The following is a 16,772-nucleotide window of genomic DNA, read 5'->3' on the forward strand; positions in this document are numbered from 1 at the left end:
TTAAGCACTATGTTAGAGTGCTAAACCAGAAAAATACTATCCCGCGACTCGTTTTGATACAACCTTACTTTTAAGAAGGTGAGGGTATAAAGGTTTAAGAATTTGTGGTACTAAATCATCGGTAATACAGCCACAATTGAGCCTCTATATTCTCTAGCGCGTTTCCTAGTTCTAGTCGATTGCAAACCGTTGCCAATTTGATATGAATATATTTTTATAAAGAATATTAGAACCCAGCTATACGTATGCTATTATTTTATATTTTTTGCAGATCTTAAAGGTATCGCCTCTTCCAAATGCCATTGTCAAATGTTGTACTAAGTATTTCTCTAAATATCTTACGTACAAAGATGAGTAGATGATCTGTGTGTGTTTTAAAAAGAGTCCATGTTTTGGATCAATTGTTCAGCATTGGTAGAATGAGTATCTTTTCTTTAGATCTCTGCTTAATTTAAAGTATCTGTTCGCTAGTAATATCCTTCTGAAGCTATTTTCTGGTAGCATCTTATAGTAATTACTGTTTTAATGAGAATAAGCCACAATTAAAGCTTAAAATAAGTTTATTGACGTTTCAATTTCCATTTCGGAAATCGTTCTTAAAATACAAACATTAATAAATTTATTAATTTTTAATTATAAATTAATAAATTAATATTTATTAAAATATCAATGCTGGATGGCCTCTAATAGGTTTCTCAACTACCACTCTCGTCATCCTTTTAAATATAAATTAAACCTTATTAAAGCTTTAAGCTGCAGGCTGAATAGGCTAACACACCCGGTTAATCGAAGAGAATCCCTTCAACTACTCAGAATCATATTGATTGAGAATTCCTACCCAGCTTTCCTCATTAACAAATACCTTTATTTACAAAGCTATGGTTCCTCATTAAATGACAAACCCAATGGTAACCAACACTGTTCTGCCTACTACTCTACTTGGGACTCCAACTACCCATTACTCCTCTTTACCTTATTTTCTCCAAGTTACGGAAATACTTATTAAACTGTACAAACATAATAATCTACCTGTTAAAATTGCAGTTAAGAATGCCAAGACTGTCAGAAATTTGTTTTCTAAAACTAAAACACCCTTGTCCCTTTTGGAACAATTCAATGTCATCTATCACATACCTTGTGCTGAGTGTGACTCGTGCTACATCGGTCAGACAGGAAGATCACTGAGAGGGCGTCTTACGACACACCGCAGTGATATTAACTTATCCAAGTAGACTTGTCCTCTTGCTCAACATGCCATTAACACTAATCACAAAGTTGACTTTAATAAAGTTAAGATTCTTGGCAACGAACACAATCTCGTAAAAAGGCAGTTTTTGGAAAGGTGTTCGATACTTAAACAAATTAACGCTCTTAACAAGAGAACTGACATTAGTAACTTCAGCCAAATCTATCATGTATTTTGCATGCATCATATTGCAGAATTAGGCTTAATGGGTTTTTTACTTTAAAATTGTCTCCTAAGGTGTGTGTTTACATAAATATTTTTACTACTTAAATAAATTCAAATAAAATAAATAAAATAAATTTTTTTTTACTTTACTTCACTTAATAAAGATTGATATTCAACTAATATTTTATTAATTCGTTTATCAATGTTTATATATATATATATATATATATATATATATATATAAAATAATTTTTGATTAAATAGTTTAATAAAATTTTTAAATTAATTTGATTCATAGAATTCTTATTAATTTCTCAGTTCCAATTATTATGAACCTTGGACTGTTGGAAGTTAGATTAAATCTGCACCTGTGGCTGGCCAATCAGCTACAACTTAGACACTTATATATGATTTGTAGGGATCGACCTCACTTGTTTGTTCTTTCTTTCTCCGAGCCATTCCCTGAAGGGAAAATGGTGTTCTTAAGCATTTTTTTCTTTCATTTAATGATTCGTACAGACAAGGTTTTCGCCTACTTTTTCATATTTTTTAAACTTACCGCTTTATTGCATTAGCGGTTGGTAACTCGCCTTGTTGTTTGTCATGTTTTGACTTCAAGGACACGGTCTTTTCCCGTGATAGCTATGTGGATCTAAAATGGGCTCCCATTTGCCGGGTGTCTCCTGAAAGCATTGGAAGCTTTTTGTGGTAACTCCATTACACCTTTTATACTATTACTATAATAAACTCTTAATCATTTCAATAGTGTTACCCAAAGTAAAAATTAAATTAAATTAATATCATACTGTTGGAAGTGTGATCTTACGATCTTGTTAGTTCTCAGCAAATACTTATATTTTACCTTAATAAGTTTTTTTTACATACTTTTTTAAATTACATGTACAATAACCACATGGTCTTTTGCTATTCTGTTGTTTGAATTAAATTGTAAACTGTATTTAGTTTCAATTGATTGTTTATACACCCTAACTATTTAATGTCTAATATCTTAAGCTTCTTTACATATTATACCATTGACTGCTACATGTCTTTTTGAGGTTACACATTTATATTGACTTTTCTATGGACGTTTGGTTTTTTATATTGTTCTTTTTAGATGAACTGATAATGCTTTTTTATTAGAGAGCGAAACGTCTTCAAATAAATAGATGAAGTAGCCAACTTCTTTGTCTTTTTTCTTCACCTTTTGACCGAAAAACCCATCACTCTTCGAGTGATCCTTAATTTATATTGGGATTACAAATTATTCTTTGATTATCCTTAAAACATCTTTACTAACGTACCTGTACTATTTAAAAGGGCAATTTTTAAGGTTTCCTTTCGTTTAAAGCCCTTTTCTTTCAATATTCTTTATTTTATTGTTTTTTTTTTTAATGAGAATATAACAAAACTATTAGATTTTTATGTTTTTTTAATTATTGGTAATTCAAAGTTTTTATTTATAAATTTTATTACTACAGCAAGAGACGTTCAGTGGTCATTTTTGTCATCAAGGAAATTTTGAACTGTACTATCTCAACATGCAGGTTTCAAGGTTTCTTGTAATGCAAAGTTCTATCATTCCTACAATTTGCCATATTTTTTATTGTTTATTTATGTATATTGACGATATTACTAAAAATTGATTAGATTTTTATTTATTCTTAGAGCCTTACTAATTTAAAAAGAGATGGTTTTTACAGCATCATTACCATGAGAATCGTCACAAAGTAAAGACAGGCGGATCTGCATGTGTTTTCGCGGCATTTTGAAATAACTGGCTTTTCTGGTTTTCTGCAAACTAATTACGGTTTTAATAAATAACCTTACAAAATAGCTACGTCACTCTCCCACAGAAGAAACTCGTAATATTGTGATTTCACATTTACTTTAGACGTCATCCAAAATTCCATTTCATTAACTCGTCGCGTTGTCACAGAAATATGAACAAAATATTTTAGTCGAAATAAATTTTTATTTTATGGTGTTTATTAAAAATCACCGTTCTTTAACATACTTTCTAAAGTTATTAAAATAATTAATCATATACCTAGTCAATTAATATTAAACATAATATTAAATAACAATAACACTAAATGCATAACCACTTCAAAAATTCTTTTCATATGTAAACTAAGTAATTATAAATGAACTAAGAAGAAATAGCATGTAGCAGGTAGCACTCCTCTACGATCCCGGTAGAGGATAGACTGCTACAAGGCTTGGTGGCCCAGTCTTATATTACCTGCTGACGTCCCTCCTTCCTATCATAAGGGAGTAGGTCCTTATACCTTTTCTGTCCTTTTCCAAACTATCCCCACCTAGAGCCTAAATTTAAATTGGCCAACAGCTCTTGGCAAACGCGGCATGTTTTAAAATCACGCCAAACACCCCCTAAAATAAAATAAAATGAAAATGTCAATATTTAAAAATATATTACCACAGACGAGTAGGGAAAGATTTCCAGAATCTCGAACTAAATTGCTAGTCTGTCTCACGGATTCTGGGGGGACAAGATTCTGACAAGTAAACATACCAAACATACTTTACGCTTACTCTCTACGAAACTTTATTCTAGCTTTTTCGACCATCGTGTATGTCACTCTAAGTTCTCTGTAAAGGAAACTGTTTGCGACGTATCTTAGTACGTTTACTGCTTCACGTAGGCAAATATTGTGGGCCGTTTGTATCTTCTTTCTATATGTTTCGCTGATGAGCCCTCGTGCAAACGATGCATATGTTATTATGGGTAGTATGATGCTATTTATCAATCTTAGTTTTGTTTTTGTACGTAGTTTATTTTCCTACGTGCAAGTACTCTTATTGCAGCCCTGGCTACTGCTGCTTTTTGTACTGTTACGTCTACATGATTTTCAAATGTTCATTATTGGTCCATATTGACTCTCAGGTATTTAGCATCTCTTTTCTATTTGATGGTATTATTTTGCATCCTTAGTTATTCCTCTCGGTTCTCCCTTCCTTTTTTTAAATGGACAGCTTGGGTTTATTTGGAGTTCATGGCAATTTTCCATTGTACGCTCAATTCTTCTTCTAGTGCTGTTTGTAGATTGTTTATGGCTATGTCGATCTTCCGATGTTTCGCCTCAATCGCTGTATCGTCAGCATAAAGGCTTAGTAGTGTTCCTGGTGTTCTTGGAACCTCTGCAGTATATATTTATACAGTAAGGGTGATAGGATCAACCCCTATGGCGGCACTCCAGCCCCTGGAGTTCCGAGTTCGAACAGAACTTGTATTGGAATTCTGAAGCTGGAATTCCTCAAGTATTGATCAATCTCGTCATAGCCTTACTGTATCCGTAACAAAAAAAACTTCATATCTCAACCAGTTTCTGTGCAATAAATAAATCACCAGTTTGTAAGACAAATTTGTTTAATTATTGTCTGTCATTATTTTTTTATGCAGAATAACTTCCTGTAGTTTGTTACACTTATTTACTGACACCTTGTATATATTCACTGTGAAATATACCACTTACGCAATAACATGGCGCTTGGTGCACTTTTTTAAAATAAATTTAAATTTATATAGTGATCCACGCAAGTCTTGCGTGTTAGTCCATAATCTTTATTTTTAATGAAACACCCTGTCAATTTTTCTATTTTTAAAAGCTTGCTAACAACCTGATCTCAACGAACTATATTATGTAGGGCCTATTAGGAATAATAGGTGATATTTTGTAAATTTTATTAGGGGAAGAAAACTATATCAATCCAACGGAATTGGTTAAAATCATCACAAGATTAAAAGGAAGCAGAGCTCCAGGTGCCAAAGTAATCCACAACATAGCTCTCAAGGAACTGCGAAAGAAGATAGTAGTGCAACTTTACTATATCTTCAAATTTTGCCAGGAAAAGCGCATTTTCCGAACAACTGGAAACATGCTAAGATCATCCCTCTACTAAAACCAAGGAAGGACGGACTAAGACCGGAAAGCTACAGACCAATATCACTACTGGAAACAATAGAAAAAATCCTGCAGAAGATCATCTACAGAAGACTGATGAAACACGCAGAAGGAAGAAGAATTATTCAGGAGGATGAAGATGGATTCAGAAGAGGAACAAACGGCGAACTCCAATTGGCAAGGGTTATCAGCGACATGAAGATCAGATTCAACAGAAAACAAAAGACAGGAATGGTCATCCTAGACATCGAGAAGGCATACAACACAGTCTGGAAGAAAGCCCTAATCTGCAAGATGGAAAGAGCTAGATTACCTCACTACTTAGTTAACAGATGCGACACATATTTAACCACTGGGACTTTTCAAGTTTCAGCCGACCAAAAGATGTACAGAATTCTATAAATCCAAGAAGGGACGTCCCAGGGCAGTATACTCTCTCCTATTTTATATAAAATGTTTGTTTTAGATTTACCAACAGACGCAAGAACAAGTACAGTCCTCTACGCAGATGATACGGCAATCTACGTAACAGAAAAAGACGACAGAAGGATAGTATAAAATATAGAAAATCACCCAGGAAGAATCACAATTCATGGAAAAATGTAAAATCAAGATAAACACCTAAAAGACGCAATTCATCATGTTTACGCAGAAAAAATCTATTAGTCGAGTTCACAATGGGAGAAAAGAGTATCTAACCGGAAGACTCAGTCAAATACCTAGGAGTCCACCTAACAGGAAACTTAACTTTACGAAGAATACTCAACAAATTAAGGTAAAAGCAAATATTGCAAAAAGACTAATACTTTCTTATATTTTTAGGTCCAGTCCACTATCGAAGACCAAGAAGATCCAACTATACCAGGCTTACGTTAGATCGGTAATACTTTACGCTGTCCCAGTATGGAGCTCCACCGCGAAAACCAACCGAAAGAAACTAGAAACAACAGAGACGTCATGCTACAGGATCATCGATGGATCAACATAGAACGACAGAAGAACAAAGGCAACCATCAGAGAAAGTCTCTAGTATACACTACTGTCGGAGGTGGCTGAGAATAGGTCAAGGTACTTCTTCCACCAAGTCACAAGAAGACTCCTAAAGACCAGGGACATCCTCGCCAACAATCAGATACAGAGAATGTACAGATCAAAACACCGACTGATCGACCATCTGATCAGGGTCTAGCCGGGTGGTTGCCGAAGACAACGAATCAGGAAAGTAAGTACGATGTCAAAAACAAGTGCCTACAGAAAAAGATGCCAAGATATCTAAAATGTCCTAGATTTGAAACATCTTAAGTGTGCAATGTATAATATTATTAAAGCAACAAACGTTTTTATTTTTGATTTTTATTTATATTTTTATTTTTATATTGATTTCAGTTTGGGGTAGGCTTTAGCGGTATAACACTCTGTACGTAAAAAAGCCGTGTGGTTAGTATCCGCGTAAAACATTTTGTACGTAGTTGTGACGTGTTGTTATTATTAATGTATATATAAGATCTCTGCGAAATTAAATGTTAATCCAAAGCGTCCTCTTACTGAAAAAGAATTGGAGAAAATTGTAAATAAAAGTGACTTCAGTGATTTAAGTGTTACAGAAGATGATCTAGAGGAGTTAGAAAATCCATTTGACAGCGACGATAGCATTGAAAATACAGACTATGATCCTGCACAGAACGAAGAAAATGTCTCCACAAAACTAGCTAACACCTGGGCAGATACACCAGCAGAAATTCATAAAGGAACAAAAAATACGTGCTCTCGTAAAAAAATTAAAATTACGCAGCCGCCGTCATCAGAATCAACATATACTGATTACTATATTGTAGCAAAATTGTCTGTTATAATATGGGATTAACAGTATTTAGTTTACATTACGTTTAGTATTACGTTTACATGGAAGTAGACGTAATGTGACAGTGGACAACTGGTTTTGCAGCATTCCTCTTGAAATTATTGTCTCACTCTTGAAATCTGACAGTGGTCGGAATACTCAGAAAAAATAAAGGAGAGATACCTCCTAATTTCGTCATAAAAACTTGGAAGTGCGGTGGCGTTCGATGAAAACATGACTTTATTATCTTATAAACCTAAGCAAAAGAAGACAGTTCTTCTACTTTCAACTATGCATATTTCTGAAAACAATAATCAAGAAACAGCAAAACCCGAAATAATCCATACATATAATTCAACTAAAGGGGCTGTAGATACGTTTGACCAAATGTCTCAGAACATTTGCTGTAATAGTAAAACTAGAAGGTGGCCGCTATGCATATTTTACAATATGATGAATATTGCAGGAGTAAACGCTTTTGTAATCTACCATCACAATGCAACTAAAAACAAACAGAAGCCATTACCCCGATTTAATTTTATACTGAAACTTCAAGAACAATTAACAAAGCTATGGCAACATCTAAAGCTCCAAATAGTACCAACTTTATCAAGAAGTCTCAAAAAGAGTCTTTCCATGCTTCTAAATTTAACGGCTATTGCTGAAGACCGCCAACGTCTCCAAGGAAATGGAAAACGGGCTTAGTGTAGTTTTGTGTCAATTACATTTGAAATAAAAAGAAAATACCAGACCTACATCAGTCAGTACGTAAAATTTACGTTTAGTTAGAATCAATACTCCTCTATCGATTCGTAAAATGGTATAAGGGAGAAAATTTTACAAAAGAAGATTTTCTTCGGAACAAAAACAAAACAAACTTTAATTTTCACCCAAATTTCCCTAGGAAACCCCACAGTTTTCACATATTTTAGTCTCCTTATTTCATTTTTGAGTACTATTAAAGGTATAAGGGATAAAATCGTGGTCGAACTTCATCGGAAATCCGACGGTCACGAATAATTATTGGTCAATTGGGGTCCTCGAGACCTAATTACATTGAGTGGATTTTCCTTTTTCTGTTATAATTAACCTAGAATGTAAATAATAAACATAAAATAGCTACTTTATATTTAATATGCAAATGAGGAAATACATTTACAAAACACTTTGTATAATATTGTTTTTTGTTTTATAGGTGTTGACACAATTATTAGCATAAAATTATAAAAATGTAATAGACTGATGCATACAAAACAAATGCATATATAAGGTGTAATTAAAAAAAGGAGATAACCTATTTCTCTACAATCAAGGGACCATTAAAGCTATTATTAAACTTTATTTCGGTAAATATATGCAATTAGCACATCTGGTATTTCACAACGTTTTGACTAAAACCCACAAAGGTTCATTGATTTTTCTTCAAAAAACCGGTACAAGCGCGGCCTGCTTTTAATGGGATTTTAATATTTGCTTTGTCATTAATACTTGTAATTATGTTGACTTATCTAAATAGGATACGTATTTACAAATTATATACAGGTTTGGATTGGCCCAACGTCGATGCATTAATCTTTTACATCGGTGTGGTCTAACCATCCGAGTCTAGAAATCAAAATGAATAAAGCTAAGTAGTCTAGTCGTCAGAGAGTTGATCCCTAAAAATCATAAAAACAAGCTGAATTTTGCAGAGAATATTTATTTCAGGATCGAAAAAAAGATACCAAAAAGTTTACCTGTTTTACCCCGGGGCTTCCCCCTAAAACCCGCGCTGGTAGGGGGGTAAAAACGCAAAAAAATCGAATTATTAAGAATCTGCACACTACAGAAAAAAATGTTTCAAATAAAAAATGTAGCTGAGATAATGTTAAACAAAAATATTTATTAGCACTTTTTATGTAGATTAAACCGTCCTTTCAGAAACAACTTTTGAAGCGACAGTCGATTTTAAATGTCAGTTACTCACGCGAAATCAATGTTCAATAAATTTTGTATCAGCTCGATGGTAAACATTCGATATCTTTTGATCCAAGTATCCTATCGACAAAAATCAATATGCGTTTTAAAGATAAGGAGTGCAGCTTTCGTATACAATTTCCGTATTTTGAAGAGAATAAACTTAATTTTTATAAAAGTGTTAAATAAATAAATGTGGCGCGACTTTTTCCATTTTTTATGATTCTCGTGAGATCAATAAAATTGATCACTTTCATTGGCCAGTCGTAGTAAAATTTTCATTTCTAGACATCAATCTTTACAACCTATGACATTAAATTTTAATTTTGAGTTGTGGCAACAAATATAAGACATTTAAAATATGAATAAAAAACTCAGAATTTAACGTTTTACATTACAAACGATCGCACGTCACGGGAAACACCTCCAAAAAGACGGTTTTGGTTGTAGTTTATAGCAGAAGTTTGGTTCTTTTGAAAAACTACTACTATAATTGAACTAGTATAATTGAAAAAAAAAACAAGTTTTAAACGCTTTAGATCGTTTGTTATGTGAAAGTTTAAATCCAGCGTTTTTTAAGCATATTTTAAATGTCTCACATTTGTTGCCAAAACTCAAAACTAAAGTTCATGCCTAAAGTTTTTAAGGTTTAACTCTATTAATCGAAACTTTATAGTGGCCAGTCAATGAAAGGGATATATTGTATTGATCTCATGAGAATACTAAAAAATGGCAGAACTCGCGCCACGTTTATTTATTTAACACCTTTATAAAATCTGAGTTTATTTGCTTCAAAATATAAAAATTGCATACGAAAGCTGAACTCTCTAACTTTAAAACGCATGTTGATTTTTGTCGATAGGACACTTGAATCAAAAGATATCGACTTTTTACCGTCGAGCTGATACAAATTTTATTGAACATTGATTTCGCGCATGTAACTGACATTCAAAATCGACGGTCGCTTCAAGCGCTGTTTGTGACAGAATGGTTCATTTTACTCAAAAAGTGCTAATAAATATTTTTGTTTAAAATTATCTTAGCTACATTTTTTATTTGAAACATTTTTTTCTGCGGTGTACAGATTCTTGATAAATCAATTTTTTGCGTTTTTACCCCCCCCCCCTACGACGAGGGTTTTAGGGAAAAGCCCGGGGGTAAAAGTGGTAAACTTTTTTGTAGGTTTATTGAGGTCCCAAAATTATTATTCTCGGCAAAATTTAGCTTATTCGTATGATTTTTAGAGGTTCATTGACATTTTCGTCTCTAACACCTGGAGTAAAGCCCCTCTGTATATTTCTATTTATCGAGCTTTCTTCTATTTATTATAAAATGCATTTATCAGGACTCGATATTTTACAGAATCGAATAGTTTTTCGAAGTCAAAAGGCAATATAAATTGTGGATATATGACCATTTTCATAGCATCTTAGCATGTGATTATTCGAGAAAATATATAACAGAAAGTGCTTTTTAATTAAAAGAACGTAAGAATTGGCAAAGGCTATAGCGGGATAAGATAGTCAAAATTGCACCATGCTCGATTCAGTTTTGGGTCTGGCCATTCGAAAGGACATAATTAAAAACTCACTCAGTTAAATTTTCAAGTTCCTAAGTGCCTCTGGGAATTGGCTATGGGAAAAAACGTATTTAAAAAAAATAATTTTTTTTAGACGCTGTATTGCTGCAAAAAATCTGAAAAAATTCATAAAAGCGTATTTTAATAACACAAAACTGCCTGATTTTTTTCAGATTTTTAGCTTGAAAATTGAGCCCAGGAAAAATATTTGAATTTTTGGCCAACTTTAAAACAATGTTTTTTTATGAGTTTTTTCCCGTTCTTTCGAATGGCATAGGTATTATTATCATTTTTAACGTGGAAAATGCCTAAAAATCGAAAAACTGCTTTTTTGGCATTTTTCTGAAGTTTTTGACTCATAACCTCAACAACATACACATAAATTAATGATAATTCATATTTTTATATGAATTCTTATATATCTTTACAATCGAAATAAGCCATCGCCATGTATATAAACTATTATTTTTTCCTACAGCATGCTCCAAAAACCGAAAAACCCCGTTTTCTCCATGTTTTTACTACATAACCTCAAAAGATTTCGAAAAATGAATCGTGAATTAGAACGCATTTGTACACTCAAAAGTTGTGGAATTTTAAGCTAGCCAATATATCTATATACGTGATATTATATCACAATGTACATACATCACAGACGCATATCTATATATTTCCATGACTTGTGAGATCCTTGTTATATACATTCATAAGCTCGTACCACGCTCGTCCATGCCTTACTCTTACGCTTAGATACAAGAGCGTTATACCCATGCTTATAACAGTATTCTCTTATTTTAGATTTTATATTTACTTAACTGTTTTGGCGTTCATGTCTTAGCTTTACATCCCGTATATCCAGGGAGCCTGATTGTAACAGAAAACATGGCGTTGATAGTTGCGCCGCACGGTAGTTGACATTACGCGGCGCAACTACCAACGCCATGTATATCTGTTATAATCGGGCTCTCATTCTATATCGCTCTTAGTGCGTTTGCGTGTGTAGGGCCATATCCTCTTTATCGCTCTTAGTCAGTTTGCGTGTTAGGGCCTTTATCTTTTCTTCGGGACTTTTCCTCAAATGTTCAATGGCTCTGTTTTTGTGTTTATTTTGAATTGATTTTGAATTTGACAGCAGAATTGTGTCGTGTCTAAAATAACAGGCAACAATAACCAGTATTATTGTTAAATTAAGAACTCGATCATCAAATAATTTTATTTCATCAGTTTTCGGGATAGATAATGAGATCAAAGTATCTGATTTTTGCGAGTCTGTAATCAATTCATTCGAGAGAGATGTATTGCCACAATATGTTGGAGTAAAAAGTCTCATGAGAGACGACTTATTCCGTAACCATACTTCTGTTTATGCCATAAAGTTATTTAATTTGACGGATGATCAGCTCACATTAATTTTCGATGGAGCTTATTTAGCTCACCAAAAAAGCAGAAATAATTGGTATCAAAGAAAATCATATTCGGGACAGAAGATAAAACCGTTGTGCAAGCCGTTTACCATCTGCACAACAGACGGGTTTGTTGTAGATCTACCCGGTCTATTCTTAGCTACAGAAAATGATGCAAGCATTATGAAGAAGGTTATGGAAGATCCAAATGGAATAAGGTCACTTATGAAAAAAGGTGATGTTTGTATTGTAGATAGGGTCTTTAGAGACGTCGTATCCTATTTAGAAGATCTTGGCTTCAAGGTTCTGATGCCTGCATTAAAAGGAAAAAGGAAGTTTATCCACAGCTGAAGCTAATGAATCTCGTTATGTTACGAAACTAAGATGGGTAGCAAAAGCTGTCCACGGCATTCTTGGAAAAAAATATAAGCTGCTCCATCAACAATTGGATAATAAATTGTTACCAAAAGCTGGAGCATATTGCAGAATTGCATGTTTTCTTAATAACCGTTATGGAAAAAGATTATATAGCGATAAAGAAGGATACCTTACGAAAGTAAACGACCAAGAGGAAGACCACAGATAAAATGGGTTGATGACATTAAAAGAATAGCCGGAACAAATTGGAAATATGTTGCTCAGGATAGAGACCGATGGAAGGAGTTGGGAGAGGCCTATATCCAAACATGGACGACAGAAGGCTAAGAAGAAGAAGAAGAGCGATGAAGAATTAAAAAAATTAATAATACAGAGAATGTTGAATTAGAGTAAGGTGGATAACACATTGGCTAAAGAAGCTGAAACAGCAAGGTGGTCTAGACGAAGTACGACGACAACCAAGATAACATCGCGAGAAATTCTTGATTTTCCAGAGATGAACGAGAGAGATCTCAAAATATTCTTTTCGGGTACGTACCAGTTAGGTCAAGCTATATGATACCTAGCTACGTTATTGTTATTGTTGAGTTATTGAACGATAGAAACGAAATTAATTAAGAATACATCCAAATGAAACCGAATATTATCAAGATTTTGATACAATCCAGACATATCAAAAAATTTTTATAAATGTTACATTGAGCATAAGCCAGAATCTATTGGCTACTCGTGCGATTGTGCTAATGGATTGAGAACTGTTGGATCCTGCTCACATGTTGCTGCTATTATATATTATTTAAGCAATGCTAGGTAAAAATCGGACATTATTAGACCAGCTAAATTTCTTTCAGAAATATTTGGTGAAACGGAGATTGATCCGGTCTCTAAAATGTAATTATTCTGTCATTCAATGTATCTAGATTAAACAGAATATTGTAAATATAGATTGTTAATTAGTAAATATATGAATTTTATTTACCTCTAAAAAAATTTTTTGTTTTCCTGCGTGTGATCAGCTGTAATAATTATTTAAAAGATATGGTTCATTTTTCAGAGTCTTTTAAGGTTATGTAGTAAAAATATCGAGAAAACGGGGGTTTTCGGTTTTTGAGAATGTTGTGAGATAAAACTAATGCTTTGAATAGCTGATTATGATTGTAGAGGGAAAGATGCATGTGAAAATGTAAATTATCATTCATTTAGACACTGAATTTAGAGGTTATATAGCGAAAGCTTAAAAACAACGCCGAAAAAACGGGGTTTTTCGGTTTTTGGAGCATGCTGTAGGAAAAAAATAATAGTTTTAATAGTTTACTTCGATTATAAAGATAAGAATACATATAAAAATATGAACTATCATTAATGTATGTGTATGTTTTTGAGGTTATGAGTCAAAAACTTCAGAAAAATGACAAAAAAGGCAGTTTTTTCGATTTTTAGGCATTTTCCACGTTGAAAATGATAATAATACCTATGCCATTCGAAAGAACGGGAAAAAACCACTAAAAAAACATTGTTTTAAAGTTGGCCAAAAATTTCCGACATAACCTAAAATATCACTGAAAATTTCAAATATTTTTCCTGGGCTCAATTTTCAAGCTAAAAATCTGAAAAAAATCAGGCAATTTCGTATTATTAAAATACGCTTTCATGAATTTTTTCAGATTTTTTGCAGAAATACAGCGTCTAAAAAAAAAAAAATTTTTTAAATACGTTTTTTTCCATAGCGAACCCCTAGAGGCACTTAGGAACTTGAAAATTTAACTAAGTGAGTTTTTAATTATGTCGTTTCGAATGGCCAGACCCAAAACTAAATCGAGCATGGTGCAATTTTGACCATCTTATCCCGGTATAGTCTTTAAGAAAGAAAATAGGCAAAACAAGATGAATTCCATAAATCTGACAAAAATACAATCAGAAATGCCATGCAAATTCAAAAAGAAGAATCCAAGATCGAAGATTACGGATATTAAGTTGTGGGAACCAGTAAAAACTGTATGTGCCTTATATCAACAACTACACAAAAGTTCTACATTCATAAAAAAAAGAATTGCTTATATAAAAGAATTATAGCTAAACTGAATAAAAAGAGACGGGAAGAGATATTTTCTATTCTCATCTACAGTTCAGGATATAATAGTATTCCTAAAAAGAAAATACGATAATCAGATATAAGTCTTCTTCTTCTTCTTCTTTTTATGTAGACATGACTCTGTGTGTTTGTCAATGTGCCTCCAGTAAGTTGTCATTCCATCATTTTCGTGGTCTTCCTACTGATCGTCTTCCTATTGGGGAACCGTCTCTTGCCGTCTTTACTACTCTATTTGTTGTCATTCGGCTTATATGATCGTTCCATGCTACTCTTCTATTTCTTACCCAGTTCATGATGCTGTTGACTATTGTATATAGTGTATAATATGGGTGCTAACATTGAACCTTGTGGAACTCCTGCTGTAAAAGTAAATGAGTCGGAGAAATGACCTCACACTTTTGAAGTGATTTGACGTTGAGAGACATATGAGTATATTTCTATTCTTCTATTTCTTACCTTCTTCTATTTCTTCTTTCTTCTATTCTTCTACAGGAAATACTTTCTCAAGGGTATTTACAGTAACGAAAGGCTTGAGACAAGGATGTTGTCTTTCCCCCACCCTATTCAAAATATATATCCAAGAAGCACTGCACCAGTGGAGACAAAAATGTGCGGGAATGGGGTTGAAGCTTAACAACCATTATCTGACAACGCTGTTCTTTGCAGATGATCAAGTACTAATTGCAAGCTGTGAAGAAGATGCAGATTATATGCTTAGAAAGCTCAAAGATGAATACGAAAAATGGGGGATGAGTATGAATATGTCTAAAACAGAATATATGCGAATAGGCAGTGAAGACGAAGACCCGGATTTGGTCTTCGAAATTAGACAAATGAAAAGGTGCTACGAATACAAATATTTGGGAAGTATTATCTGCAGTAAAGGAACAACGGAACGAGATATAGACTATAGAGTGCAACAAGGCAGGAAGAGTGTTCAAATTCTGAATTCGATACTTTGGTCCAACAAAGCTACTATGAGAACTAAAATGACTATCTACAAAGTAATTGTAGAGTCCATTCTTACATATGGAGCAGAATGTTGGCAAATGACAGTAAAAGGAAAGAAAAAAGTTGACACGGTTGAAATGGACTACCTAAGAAGAGCTTGCCGTATATCAAGAGTAGAACGTATACCTAATTCTGAAATTAGAAGAAAAACAGATAGAGTACATACAACTTCTGAAAGAATAGAAACTAGACAGTTAATATGGTATGGACACGTACAGAGGATGGACGACAACAGATGGCCAAAAAGAGCTATGGAATACAATCCAAGTAATAGAAGGAAACGAGGAAGACCAGCTAAGTCTTGGATACAAGGTGTTATGGAAACCATGAAAGATAGAGCCATTGATGAAGACACCTGGAGAGATAGAAAAAGATGGCGATCGAAATGCGGGAAGCGGCAGAAGCTGTAGGATCCCCGCTATATATATATATATATATATATATATATATATATATATATATATATTTCTTACCTAGTTCTTGATGTTGTTGACTGTTGTGTATAGTGTATAATAATATGGGTGCCAACACTGACCCTTGTGGAACTCCTACTGTAGAAGTAAATGAATCGGAGAAATGACCTCGCACTCGCAAGTGATTTGACGTTGAGAGACGTATGAGTGGATAAGTCTAACGAAAGAGAAAGGCAGGCCGATGTTCAACAGTTTCCTGGTCAGTCAAGCATGCCAGACTTGGCCAAATCTTTTTGAATATCGAGAAAAATGCCTAAGGAGGGTTTGTTGTCGTTCAGACTTTGTGTGAGATGGGTGACGATATCTGTCAATGCCGTTGTGGTGGAGTGGCCTTCTCTAAAGCCGAATTAAAATGTTGGAATGATGTTATGTTCGGTGGTAAAGTCAATGAGTCTCTCCTTAAGGATAGTCGTGGTCAAATCTAGGATCATCGGGGTGACTAGGGTGTTTTGTAAGTGAATTTTAAAGGCGTTGACCTTCTATTGATTTGAATTAATAATTTGGTTGTTCACCACAAGGTGAGCAGGGTTGTTGGTTTTCTGTTTATTTAGGGCTTTAAGTTTAGACCAGAACGCTCCGCCGTTACGATAATCAAAACTAGAGGTAGCTGCAAGACATTGATTGGCTTACAGATTATTAACCTGTAGTTTGATCACCGCACACAGGCGGTTATATTCTGTTTTGGCTGTTTCTGTTTGTTTGA

This window comes from Diabrotica undecimpunctata, chromosome 1, assembly GCF_040954645.1.
Source record: "Diabrotica undecimpunctata isolate CICGRU chromosome 1, icDiaUnde3, whole genome shotgun sequence".
Taxonomy (NCBI): Eukaryota; Metazoa; Arthropoda; class Insecta; order Coleoptera; family Chrysomelidae; genus Diabrotica; species Diabrotica undecimpunctata.